General features: G+C 53.9%; 1 protein-coding gene across 3 annotated transcripts in view; it reads right to left on the reverse strand.

The window, feature by feature from the left end:
• The window catches only part of MOB3C (MOB kinase activator 3C), a 54,503-nt gene extending 43,944 nt beyond the window's left edge, over positions 1-10,559 (reverse strand). Inside the window, exon 1 of one of the 3 annotated variants that reach the window (XM_075935916.1) lies at positions 10,271-10,559. The gene's annotated coding sequence lies outside the window, so the exon portion shown is untranslated. Of the gene's footprint in view, positions 1-646; positions 9,905-10,270 lie in introns of those variants that run through there. The other 2 variants (XM_006111451.4, XM_075935918.1) reach the window with 2 other exon arrangements.
• Between the last annotated feature and the right edge of the window lie 524 nt (positions 10,560-11,083).

Raw genomic sequence — 11,083 nt, forward strand, 5'->3', positions numbered from 1 at the left:
CCTATCTAGTCATTATGTTTGCAACAGGAATATTGTTGTAATAATAAAAGTTCTTTCTTTTCTTTTTATTAACCTGGCATTGGTTAATGGTGTGCCTTGATTTTTATTTTAGAGGTAAGATTTCCCAAATGATTTTTCCCCTGATTTCTTTATCAACATTTGGGTGGTGGCAGCGGAAGTTTTATTCCCAAGATCTAGGTTTTTAAGATTTTGGGGGGCGTTTGATACCAAAGCCTGGTAGATAAGGCTTTGGGGTACACTTGCTGGCCCCCACTTCTGCATTTATCATGCCAGAGTGGGGAAGGAGCCATGACATGGGGAGCCTGCTTGAAAGCCGGCTTCCCACATCTACTGGCTCTCACTTGTTGCCCTCATGCTCCACACTGCTGCCTCGCTATCAGAGGCAGTGGCACAGGGGTGGACAGGCAGGCGGCTCCAAGGTTCTGGTGCTCATGGAGCGTAGCTTAAAAGCCAGCTCCTCATGGGCACCAACTCCTGCCTCCCCCGCTCTTGCTACCTCTAATACAGAGGCAGCAAGGCGGGGGGAAATGCGTGTTGACGGCAGGATTAACCGATAACTCCAGGCTTCTCGATTAATGGTGTTCTCGACGACACGTTGACATCCGTAATCACAGGAGGCACCTACACACTTTGCCAAGGACCAGCCGGAATTAAGCGAAGCCTCTGGAAGTCTCGACCCCGGGAAGGGGGATGTGGCATCAGTCTCTTGCCTTCTATTCCAGAGTTGCTACTGCCGTTGGGCAAGTCACGCTCTCCGCCTGTACTTCTCTATCCCACCGGGCTGTGTCGTAAGATCTCATGGAGCTGTGATCCTCTAAGGACGCTCACCCCTTGAATGACTCAGAGAGGCCGGGTGCAGGACTGAATCTCTCCCTTCATTTGCTCATCCCTGGTGCCGTTTGCAGGCTGTCCGCTGACCTCACGGCCTTAGGTGGGTTGGCCCTTCAACTGACTCCCAAAGTCTGAACGACCCTTCTGGGGCTTAAAGGAGTCCAGTGAATAAACAGTCCATTTACCCTCGCTGGGGTCCTCCGTCACAGCGCTGGGCCCTTTATATTCGGTCTTTTGTTCAGTCCCGTATAAGTTCCACTCCCCGTTGTGGGGCTTGGTGGAGGAACCTGCCCATTGTTCTCTGCTTCCAAGCCAGGGACCCTCCGCACAGCAGCCGTGCGCTGCTCCTGCCAATCCTTCACTGCTGTTTCTTTGGGCTTCTTCCTACTGAGCCAGAGGCTCCGGGCGAACACCACCAGGTTCCTGTCTCTGCAGTCCCAGCTGTGCAGGTTCAGCCAGACATGAGCCCTGTCTACTCTCCTCCAGTCCTAGCCAGCAACTGGTTCTCTAACCCCCAGGCAGCTCCTTTTATCTGGACCAGCAGGGCTCTGATTGGCAGTTGCTAGCCCCTCTAGCCCTTCAAGGACCACACCTCTATGGTTTTCCAAAGTGGCTGCTATGGAGAGTCCTCTCTAGGCAAGCCTGGAGGACTCACCTCCACTGTTCTTGTCTTCTCAGCTCACTGCTTCTTAGGGTGGGAGGTATCGTAGGACTTTGGGGCCCTAGCAAGGAGCTGCAAAGGGCAAACACACGCCGTCCCAGAGCTGTAGGCGGGCAGGTGACCAGCACTATACAAGCCTTGATTTCTTTATAAGAATTTGCCTGGATATTTATCCGAGACCCCCCGCTGAGCAATGCCATCCTTGTCAATGGCACATGGCGTAGCTGTGGTGACACCCCGCGGTTGAATCCAGGAGGAAATGAGGAACCGATTGGAAACCACAGCCTTTCGCTAACTGACCCTAGCGACCAGGAGACCCATTGCAAAAGGGAGATGCTGAATCACAAACGATTTCTCCCTCAGCTGTTCTTTAATCACCGGTGACATTTCCAGGCATGCTGGGACGTGCCTGGAAGGAGATCAATAATCCTTCAACCTTTGGCCCACTTACAGCCACTGGCAGAGCTGAGCCAATGCAGCCCATGCCGCACACGGGCAGCGCTGCCGTTTGCCCCCGTGGATTTTTTTTTCCCTTCCTCGAAACCACAGTTGGTTCCTACCGGCGCGAACCACAATATAGCCAGTCTGCATGGGGACTTGCCTGATCGACTTATATGGCCCCTGTTACCATACTAGTGGAACATCCCATCCCCACAGCACCCCTGCTTCACAAGTGCATTGTGCCCATTTTATGGATGAGAAACTGAGGCACGGAGTGTCGACATGAGTTGCCAAAGAGGCCTGAGGCCACTCAGGAGACTGAACCCAAGTTTAGCCTCCTAAATTCCTGACCAGTCCTGCCCCTGCATACATCAGAACATACAAACCACAGTCCTGGGTCAGACGAGGGTCTACCTATCTAGCCCAGCAGCCTGTCGCAGAGAGCGGCCTGTACTTGTGCTTCAGGGGGACTGTTCAGAAAAGTCAATTACGGAGCCGTCCGTTCCTGGCTTCCGATAGTCACAGGGTGAGGTGGTCCCAAGCAGTCCCTTCTGATGGTGTTATTCCTACAGCTTGTGTGATTGGCTAGTTCCTTGCTGAGGGGTCGAGAGAAACCCATTTTGATGTGGCTTAGCCAGATTCCAGCCGTTTGATTTCATGGCAACCGGTCCACTAGACAGGGTTGGACAAAAGGGCCTCTGTGGGCCTGATCCAGCCCACCAAGTGGATGGATCCGGCCCACGGTGGCCCTGCTGCTCTTCCGCCCCCGGGCCAATTAGGGCCTGGGCATGCGGGGAAATGCACGAAGTTTCCTCCGCCCTGCCCCCGCCCTGCAAGGAGCACGTGGCACTTAGAAGCACCACGTGCTCCTGGCAAAGTAGGAGGAGACTTTGCGCCTGGAGGCAGAAGAGGGAGCGCTTAAAGTCTCCTCCCAACTCCAGGGGCATGGGCGCCTAGGGGGAACCTCTGTGGGGGGGGGGCAAAGACTTCACACACTCCCCCACCAATCATGGTCTGTGGGCGGGGAAGCAGGGAAGTATCCTGGCCCCGCCCCTTCTGCTTGAAGCTCCGCCCCTTCTGGTGTAGCCCCAGGCCACTTCCGAAATTTCTAAAATGGCCCCCAACAAAAAAATTATTGCCTACCCCTGCACTAGAGGCACCAAAAGGCCACAGAGCCACTCAAAACAACCCTGAGCACTTACACTTCCGGCAGACATTATCCGTCCTCTCCAAGAGACCAGGGACCCCACACTGCAGATTTTGCTTTGACCCCTTTGCTAACAGGATTGCAAGGAATTACAGCTAGCCTTGCAATAGCCGCTAGAGGCCCCATTGTTCCTGGCACCGTGCATACACCTGGCGAGAGAGAGTCTCTGTCCCCAAAGAGAGTACAAGCTGTATAGCCAACAGACAGGAGGGGAAACTAAGGCACGGGGCAGGGAAGTGACTTGTCCGAGGTCCCTCCCCAGCAGGCCCACATCTCCTGACTCCCAGCCCAGAGCCCGCCCTGCTCAGCCTGACCTGCGATCGCCGGGCCATTCTTAGCCGCAGCTCCCGCCAGCTTCCCGACCCTCCGTAAGACGCGCATCCTGCAGCATCCCTGCCCAGGATGGACTGGAGCAGATGGGAGAGGCTGTCCCTGCTGGAGCCCCAGCTGCCTTTCCTGCCGCGCTGGCCCCATTGTGAGCAGAGCCCTTCCTGTTCCCGGTGGGACCTGCATCTCACAATCGCGGGGGGAGGCAGGAAGTTGGAGAGTGACAGGGAGAGCTCCCTCCCCCTCCCCCACACAGTTCCATTCTCGGTCCAGGGTCCCCGATTCATTGGCTGCAGGACAAAGGCCTCGTTGTGGGAGCCGACGGAAGGAAGACAGAGCCCTGTTCCTGTGTCTGCAACGTCTGGAGCTGCAGGACTGACTCAGCTGCCAATTTCAGCCCCAGCTGTGCGGTGCTCGCTCCTTTCAGCGCATGGTCTTGTCTACATGGAGAAGTGGTCCCGGTGTAGCTCAAACCAGTTTCATTGAACCGGGAAAAATCCAGATCTGTTGAAAGCTGGTTTCATCGGTCTAGGTTGGCCTGTAAATTTACCAGCCAACCCAATGCTGCAGGCAGGACGGAGTCAAAATAGGCATTCACACGCAGGGCTGGAATTTAGTGTGTTCTCCACTAGCAAGTTACAGTGACACAACCCACCTGGTACGGAGACAGTGACACCGGGAGAACAGTGGTTTCTAATGGTATAGCCCTGCCTGATCGGAAGAGAAAATAAGCCAGACTATTAGAGGCCCCTTTATAGTGGTATAACTCTGTCCACACTAGGGGTTGTACTGGTATAACGGTCACAGTCCAAATAATCATGGGTATAACATGAAGAAACATACAATGTCTCCTAATAGTTTTCCATGAACCTGTTCCTCTGTGCCTGAAAAGGACTGGCATTGCTAGGGTAAGGATTAGCTCTTTTCAGATGCAGACTGCCAAAGCCCTGGGTCAGTCCCATCAGCCGCATTGTACGAACGGGGAAACCGAGGCACGGACAGCAGGAGTTGTCCTGTGTCACACAGCAGACACGGCGGCAGTAGAGTGTTGATCTGGGATCCAGGTTTGTTACCCTCTCGGTGTGACCCAGGGAAGCAAGCGCATGTCTTGATGCTCATTGTCTGACTTGTCTATTTCGACTGTAAGCTCTTTGAGGCAGGACACGATGGGGCTCTGGCTGATTTACACATAATGCCCCCAAATAGAACCCAGCTCTTTCCTGACTTCCAGTTCAGCGTATTACCCACTAGACGGAAGCCACAACTCAAGTTTCAGTTCCCCTAGTCAGCAGTACAGCTTCACAGACCTCCCCATAGGCACAACAATCTTTAAACACGAGAAGCCCAGCGAGCGTACGGTGTAAGGGGCGGGGCAGGGGGTAATCAAACAGACTCTCAAATATCCCCTCCACTTAGTGACCCAAACTGCTGGCCAAATCTCCAATAGACACTGGGGCAAGACACAGGCCGGGCAGCCGGGAGCCCATGAGCTCTAGTCCAAATGATCAGATATCAGGGTGATGAGCACAGTATGAGAATGGATTCTGACTCTGATTTTCTCAGGCACATGGGCGCGTCCCGACCTTTCTGCCTCAGTTTCCCCATTTTTTATGTAGGCTGTGCCCCTCTCCTTGCTCTGCTTTGCTGTATTTAGGTTCAGAGCTTCCTTGTCAGTTGAAAATCACTTAGGCCCGGATTCTCAAATATACTGCCGTTCTAAAAATGGGGAAACTGAGGCAGGGAGGTTGTGACTTGCTCAGGTGCCTGGACGTTTGCAGATCTGTGCAGATCTGTGGGCCTTCCGACATTGTGGATGCTGTCGGAAAGGATTAATAAGTGTATTATGAATAAAGCATGAGAAAGGAAACTCGGCCGTACACGGTGACTAAAACTAAAAGATCAGCCAGGATCATCTGTTCATCTGCCAAGAACACAGCTTGGTACTTGATTTATGGTTAAATGCAGAGCTGGGAGGCTGTTTGAAACCTTTAATGAATTAAGTCTCCTCACATGCCAGTGGTCAAAGGCTCACACAAGCATCTGGCTCCCGTAACCTCAAACATCCACGGAGCAGCCCGATCCAAACGTTAAAGCAGCGGGACAGGGCGAGGCATTTAACATCCAAACGGGGCAATGATGAAACCCACAAGCACCAGCAGAGGACTCTGACAAGATGCCCAGCCCAGGGCCGGTCCCAGATTGCAGGTTCTCAACTCCATACATGAATTGCTGCTGTGGGAAAAACATCCATCCAGGACCTTTAGGAACCACAGGGCCCTGTTTTGAAGCAAGGGGTCCCACGCCCACTAGCATTTTTGACCATGGAGTTGAGAAGGCAAGCAACCAAGGTTCCAGGGCCTCTCTGTAAAATGGGAATGCCCCTCTAATCAGCAAGGCCTGGATCAATCTGTCTGTTGCAATCTGCCTTCATTTGTGTACAGCCTCACTTTACAACAAACCCGTTTTCGTGGCCTTGCAACGCTGCTCTCTACTGGACGGACTTGGTCCTGCTTACGTCTGCGTCCCACTGCCCTCTACTGGACAGATTCAATCCCCACCCTTTGCCATTTCTTCACCCCGGCTCTGCTCGTGAACATGCGGATCTCTCGAGCAACCTAGTTAAGAGCTTCCTTTTGGTTTGGGCCGTCCGTAGGATTGATGGGGCCCTCGGCAGTATTATGAAACTGGCGCCCGTATGTCATACGGCAGCTGTGGGTGAGGGATGATTTTTGTTCAGAGGTGTGATTTTATACTCTTTAGCATAGAATCATAGACCTGGAAGAGACCTCAGGAGGTCAAGTCCAGCCCCCCGCCCATGGCAGGACCAATCTCAGCAACACACTCATGAAATATTTTTAAAGCAAACTGTAAACTAAGGTTCTGTGGACTAACACAGTAAATCCAGACACTGCAGGCGAGACCGTAGTTTGGCCGATGTCCGTGAAATAGGCAATCCGTACCCCTTGAATGGCTCTTTCCCAGGTTTAGTGGCTGCTAATCACTCCAGCCGGCTTTTTCCCTTTTAAATTAACTAGGGCCTGTCTGGAGGAAGCAGGGCCACAAAACAGGGGTAGGAAGAAGCGGAAGGGTGGACTTTAAGACCCAGAGGTGCCCCTCATTTTTGGATGCCCTTACACAGCTGTGTATTCTGCGTATGAGTAAGAACGGCCCTTCTTTTAGTTGAGCACCTCATTGGTTTTGGGAACTCATGGTCACAAATTTCCTCTCTCGTGCCCAGCAGTGAAAGTAACTTACAATTTCTTACAGGCGCTGTCTTATTACACCCCTGACAGCTCTTTCAATAGCTCCCGGCTGGCTTTTGTGGCAGGGCTCGCCGGAGCTGTGCACCCGGGCGCACCCGCTTCCTTTCACCTCTGCTCACATGGTTTGTGGACAACCTTGGGGCCTGTGCATCCAATGTGTGCCCGGCCGTGTGTCTCGGAGGCTGCGACTGCTGGGTTTGCAGGGCTCATCCCACGAGGCCAAAAATAGCTGTGCAGATGTTCCCGCTCGAGTTTTAGACCGCGGGTTCCAGCCAGAGGTGCGACTCCACGGCTACTCCAGGACTCACGCCCCCCACGTCAAAAGTAGGGGGTCCACAGTACCCACCTCTCCCAGCTGTTTGGCAGAGCCCGGGGAGACTAGCCCCTCATTTGCAAGCGGCTGGTGGGAGACGCTTGGCGGGGGCCGGGGGCGGAGAGGAGCGAGCCGTGGGCGGGCAGAGGGGGGCTGGAGCAAGCGCGGGGCTCAGAGCATCCACAGGGAAAAAGAAAAGCCACTGCTCCTGGCTCAAGCCCAAGTAAGGACCTCGGCACGGCTATTTTTAGCTTCCTAGCGTGAGATCCACAAGCCTACATGGTTGACTGGGGCTCTGAGACTCACTGCAGCGGGTGTTATTTTTTTCTGCCCCGCAGGCCTACTGCACAGGCCTGTGGGCTGCACACGCCAGCGAGGCAGAGCGAGGCCTGTCGCCCTTCTCCTCGCCCTCAGAGGCTGACCTCAGTTCCTCTGAAACGTGGCTGCATGTCTTCGCTTCAGTTTCACGGGTTAGGGAATTCCTCAGGAAAAGAGAAAAAGCCCCTGCTGACACATTGATAGCCGAAGAGCATCGGCAGAGTCTAAGGGGAAGCTGCTAGGGGAAGTTCAAAAAGGATACACTTGAGATCTTTAGTTTGGTTCTTAACCTCTCCGGCCAGGTGTCCAATCAACCTACCTGCCACTGTATTAACAGGGCTGTCCTTACTATGAGGGAAACTGAGGCAGCTGCCTCAGGTGCCAGACTGTGGCAGGGGGGCGCCCTCAGGACTCAGAGTGTAGAAAATTGTGTCTGCTGCTGCTGAACAAGGCATTTTAAGTTGTTAGTTCTCCTTTATCGGGGTAGGTAGCAGAGCAGTCCCATGAGAGGAGTAGGACAGGAAGAAGGCAGAATTGAGACCTTTCAAAGTTTTGTCCCAAGCAAGGGGACATGTGGGCGTCCTTTGAGCTCCCCGCCTCAGGTGCCAAAATGTTGTGGGCCGGCCCTGTGTATTAACGATTATTATTTGGGCTCTGAGGAGTGCCCCACGCCCAGCAGGTGTGCGGGTTACATCACTGCTGTAAAGCACACAGCCTATCGCATTAGTAATGCCACTGCAGTCCATGGGACAGAGACGCTTCAAGTTAAGTGTGAGCATATGGATTTGCTGGGTTGGAGCCTCGTCGCGCAACCGTGCTACAAAGAGCTGCATAGCTGGAAACAGATCTCAAATTCTCTCCCCGATAGTCCGCTATCTCTGCCCTGTCCTTGTCCGGCCTTTGAGTTGAACTCATCGAAGGAGCCATGAAATGATTATATTTTAAAATGGTCCCAGGAACACAGTGCTCTTCAAACGGGGCTGGTTTTGCTTTCGGCTGAAGACCCAACCCAGCTGTGCTGCTGGGGAGGAACGGGGTTACTGGCCGCGGATCCCAACTATGAATGATGGAAAATTCCAGGAGACGTTCCAAGTGTCTCGCTGGGAGGGGGAGTTAACAGGCCGGGGTGTGAAGGGCTGTGGGAGAGGCCAAAGCGCACTACCGTGGGAGAGGGAGCTCGGACAGGGAGCCCCAGCTGAGCCGTGGGAGAAGATTGTCCACCAAGGACTTGGCAACTGCCTTCGGTCCCCTGGTGCACAATACTCCAGCCGTGCAAAGTCCTGCTTCCAGACACCGGCCCCTGCTGGTCTTGCTCACTGCCCACTGCCAGGCAACCCCTCCCTGGTGCTTGCACCTCCACTGCCTGGCAGCCTGCTTCTCCCTTCACTGTCACATCTGCCTGCCTCTCAGTCCCCTTGCCCTGAACTGGTGTTACTGGCTGGCCCATCGCTCTGCCCAGGGCTAGCCCACTGTGGGCCTGGCATCACCCACCTCAGCTGCTGCTGCTCCTCCAACACCCTCTTAGCATGCGTCTCCCAACACGCCTCCTTGTGGGGTTCGTCTATCCTTGTGGGGCTCCAGTCTATCTTGGCCCTGTCACCATAGAAACCATGTCTTCCTCCTTCCCGCCCCTCTGTGAGGCAGGGCAGGGTGATTACCCCCATTGCACAGAGAGGCTAAGTGACTTGCCCACGGTCACATGGGCAGTCTGTGGCAGAGGAGGGATTGAACCCGGTCACCACGGAGACAGCCTTCCTTTCACTAGACCGACCCTCTTATGCAAATAACAGAAGGGAGATGTAGCTCCCTAGCCAGCGTGTGTTGCAGGTTCCTCCCTCTGCCTGATTCACAGAGGACACAGGTCTACCACTGCTGCTAGCTAGAGGATATGAGCCAACACCCGTGGGTAGGGACGGTGTCCCTGACCTCTGCTGGTCAGAGGCTGGAAAGGGGTGACAGGAAAGGGATCACGTGATGATTCCCTCGTCTGTTCACTGCCTCTGGGGCACCTGGCATTGGCCACTGAGGATACTGGGCTAGATGGACCTTTGGTTTGACCCAATATGGCCGCTCTGATGGAACTGGGGAGACGCTCGTGCTCTTCGCTCAGCCCTTAGTAAGGGTTGCCATAGAGGCCCTACCCCAGAAGGTTTCCACGTGCGCAGCTCCCATGTGAGGCTCAGACATAACCCCAAAAGCACAACACAGCAGCCGCCTACAACTCATCCTCGGGCCAAAGCCAAGCTCTGCCCGGTCTCTGTACGGACCAGCTTCTAGAACATGCCGTTTCCTCCCTCACGCCACCAGCTCTGGAGGTTTAACTGCACAGCTCTACCCACACGCCCAGCGCATTTCATCTCCCAGACCCCTGTCAGCTTCGCCTTGCAGTGGCAACTGGCCCCGGTCCAAATTCTGAAAAACACAGGATACGGCTTCCAAACGTTGGCTGTTTTGGCTCCTCATCTGCTCCAGGAAGTCACATTGACTCCGCTCGTCTGCTCAGAAAGCCACATGCGCTTCCCCTCTCTATATGTGCTACTCTCCCTCCTCCCCCCCGCTTAGCTGGTTCCTTACGCTCGCCCCGGACACACAAAATATGGGGGAGGGTCACTAAATATCGTCCAGCTGACTCTAGTTGGCAGCAGCCAGCTTCTGAAATGCCTCCTCTCCCCACCCTATAAAATGGACCAGCAGCAACTTCATTCCTGGGGTCAGAAGTTGGGGGAATTAATCCACTTGCTGCATTTGCTCTTGTCCCCCGTGGGGCTGGGACACAGGGCAGGCTAGAAGGGAAAGTGTGAGGCTGGAGGGGGAGCTGCAGACAGTTATTCTCAGAGCAAGCCAGAAACTTCTTCAGGAAAGTTTTATAAAACCAAACAAACACTCACCTAACTCCAGACCTGATCTGAATTGGAGAGCAACTGTCCCCCGCGGGTATGGACAGGTCAGCTAGCTAGGTCCTCCGGATTTCTTCCGAGCGTCCTCCGTTTAGTCCTGAGTTCCCAGAGTCAGGGAAAAACTCACACACGCACCAGCCCTTTCTGGGGTTTTCATGAAAGAAACTCTGCCTAATCTTTTTCTCCCCTCCCAATGATGTCATATCCTGAGAGTGTCTAGAAGTACAGCTGCCTGAGCAATAACTGACTGACACACACACACACACACACACACACACACACACACACACACACACACACACAAAAGAAAGTTGTGGCTCGCCCTGCCCCCCTCACGCCTCAATCTGTCTGTCTCCTGTTTCCTCTCTGTGGCATTGTGGTAGCTGTGAGTCCCAGGATATGAGAGACCCGGGGGTGTGGTAATAACGGCTCCCTACCAATGCTAAATAATCAGTTCTGCCTTGTATTTAACTGTGATGCCAGGAGCCAGACCGGAAGACAAGCCCTGGGTAAGCTCGAAAACTTATCTCGGTCACCGACAGAAGTTGTTCCAATAAAAGATATCGCCTCACCCACCTTGTTCCCTGACTCTGTGGTGCTTTTAGCTGTGTGAGTATGTCCTTCGGGCTTTGATGCTGCAATATCTCCTTTGGCTTATGTGTCCTTCCTCTAGTTGGCTCTAGTCCACAGAGATATGAAGGAATACTACAAGCGACGGTTTAGCTCTCCAAGGCTGTGTCCACAGCAGCGTTGTTTCGGAATAACGGATGCTATTCCAAAATAAGAACATAAGAACGGCCATAC

This window comes from Pelodiscus sinensis, chromosome 9 (genome assembly GCF_049634645.1).
Source record: "Pelodiscus sinensis isolate JC-2024 chromosome 9, ASM4963464v1, whole genome shotgun sequence".
NCBI classification, from domain to species: domain Eukaryota; kingdom Metazoa; phylum Chordata; order Testudines; family Trionychidae; genus Pelodiscus; species Pelodiscus sinensis.